This window comes from Peromyscus eremicus, unplaced genomic scaffold (assembly GCF_949786415.1).
Source record: "Peromyscus eremicus unplaced genomic scaffold, PerEre_H2_v1 PerEre#2#unplaced_1689, whole genome shotgun sequence".
Lineage (NCBI taxonomy): Eukaryota > Metazoa > Chordata > Mammalia > Rodentia > Cricetidae > Peromyscus > Peromyscus eremicus.
Window position 1 is genome coordinate 1 of NW_026735924.1, and position 2,734 is coordinate 2,734.

A 2,734-nucleotide genomic window follows, 5' to 3' on the forward strand; every position below is an offset into this window, starting at 1 on the left:
GGAACAGAAAGCTGGAGTCTCTGGGAACCAACAGAACATCCCTGCTTGTCATGCCTCTTAAAATTCAAGGATTCCAGGATATTAACTGTTCTGGCTCAGAAGTCAGGAACTGGTAAGGCCAATGCTTTATGCTGGAAACTCTTGCTTTCATTCCTTTTGGTAGATAGGCATTGATGTGTGAACATGAGACTGACATTAAAGCGGGAGGGATTAATGAGATGAGCCCATTTCAAGGCAGGACATCACTCTTCTTTAACCACAGTGGCTAACTTTAGTTACTTCCCAGCCATTCTGTGTTCCTCAGTTGTCAGTGAGGAGACTTGTTGAGTCTGGTGACCATGTTCTGTCCTTATATGTCTTCTCCATCAATTGTTATATGGATAGAGTGACCTGTCAAGATATTTGGGGAACCTCTAAATGACTGGGGTGATTGTGAACTATGGCAATTTTTTTCCTGATTTTAAACCCACAGGCTTGTGGACTTTGCAGCCAATTTGAATTCTGAGTCTTCAGCTGTGAATGGGCCTGAAGAGGCTATCTCCTTGGTTACTTGGAGCATGTGCTATGAGGGCAGAGAAAACCAAATAGCTGGGATAACCACTTCCCTTCAAATAGAGGAGACAGCTGAGTTACCCAGAGGGGGCATCTGAAGCACAGGACAAAATAATTTGCAGTGTCACGGAGTCACTGGTAAACAAGCTTTCTCAAACATTTGATTAGGACACAGGGTGGTCTGTCCATTATCTTTACCTAGTGATACTGCAAGTTCTTCAGGGTATGCCTTCAGGGTATGCCAAAATCATGTCTCTGAACTCCTCCCAAAGGCAGAACCTCAAATGTGGACAGGAATGATATGAGGACAAAGACTATTCTGCTTCCTCTAAAAAAGAAACAAAAACAGAGCCTGTGACATGATTCATAGTACTCATGGACTGAGGCAGTAGTATGAATTCCCAGCATGACTTTGAAGAGAAGCTATCAAGTGCTGGCTAGTGTGAGATGTTAGCTGCTGTGAGTTTGAGTTAATTTTTTTGTTATTTACTTTAAAAGGCCTTGTACGTTTGATTCTCCAAGCAGCAGTTGGAGAGGCCTGGTCAAACTTCTAAATGTGTCCATCCAGGGACTAAGACTGATCCCTGCTCCTTTTGTTCCCCTCTGAGAGGACACACCTGCATGCATTTGTTCAGCATTCAATTGATAGAGTTCTCCCACTCTCACTCTGTCTCTCTTTCTCTGTCTCTCTAAGTATCTCTTTCTCTGTCTCTCTGTGTTTCACATACATGTGTATATGTTGAGTATTTTTCTATGTGTTTGTGCATGTATCTCCCTTTAGTCCCTGCAGTCAGGGATCTGTGGTTGGGCATGATCAGTTCCCTAGGTGATACCTTGGTGAAAATTGGGAGTACCAATTTGAGTATTATAGTTCCACCAGTGTACTTTCTTTAGTGACACATAGATATTTCCATGCAGGTGTTTACAAATCTGTCATAATATTGCATCCCATCCTCAAAATTGATCATGATGTTATTTTGGTCTCCATTGTGACAGGTCCCATCATAGACAATTTGTTTTTGAAGACAGGAGAAACATCCTCACATACTCTGGAGGGTACACACCTGTGGAGTAGACACCAGGGAAATTCTTAGACAGCTATTTTGGCAAGCCTCCTGAGAGCTCATGCAACTCCACCTCCCATCATCTAAACAGCCTGCCTCTACCGGTGTAGGGTCAGCATAGGTGTAAGTAAGTTGTTTTTAAATCTGTGGGTTGGTCCTGGGTTTGGTTACCAACAATATAAGTAAATTTGTTGCAACAACTCTGGGGAAAGGTGGCCTGACTATTTGGGGAGACAGGCAACACCTTGATCTTCTTAGGACAGCTCTGATGGCTGGAACTGCAAGGAGACAGTTTAGCCCTGGTGGACAAGGTATCCCACACACCTTGAGCTGCTCAGAACAGCAGCTCTGCCCTGAAGGTGTCCTGGACACCTGAAGTTCTTTAGCACAGCTCTGATGGCTGAAACTGCAAGGGAAATTAGCCCTGGAGGGTGAGGTATCCTGGACACCTCAAGCTGCTCACAACAGCTCTGCCCTGAAGGTGTCCCAGAAACCTGGAGCTGTTGTGCACATCTCTGACAGCTGGAACTGCAAAGAAGCAACCCAACCCTGGACGGGACAATTTTCTTACTTCTTGGGAAATTCAGGCCTGGAACTGATGGGGGATGATCTCCCTGCAGGATACGAAAATCCTGCTCTTTTCCTGGAGAGCTGCTAAAGCTGAGCTTTGCTCAGTCCCCTCATAAGGGGGCTTCCTAGCAGAGCTCTGATTCTGTTGCCTATGCTGTGGCTTTCTTTTGCTTCACTCTGCAAAAAGGGAAAAACCCCTGCAGAAATGTAGCAATGTACTCTGACTCTGGAGAAAAGTGTTACTTTTTAGCTCTTTATGGCTCTGTCCACTGAGGGATGTCTCAGCAAAGATCTTCTGTTCAGCTCCTCCTTGCTCTGCTCTTTCAGTTCCCTCTTGCTCTGTCCACTGGGGGACATCTCAACAATGATCTTCTCTATGCCAGTGAATGAAGACCATCACACCCAAAATTCTTTTGAGAAAGATATTTATTTGGGAAGGAGGAGTCCAGGAGAGTTGCTGCCTCTACCAGGGTGGACAGAAAAGCCTTTTTTTTTTAAACTGACCAGGCAGGGAGGTTTATACTGGATGTTTTGGGGGTGCAGTCAAC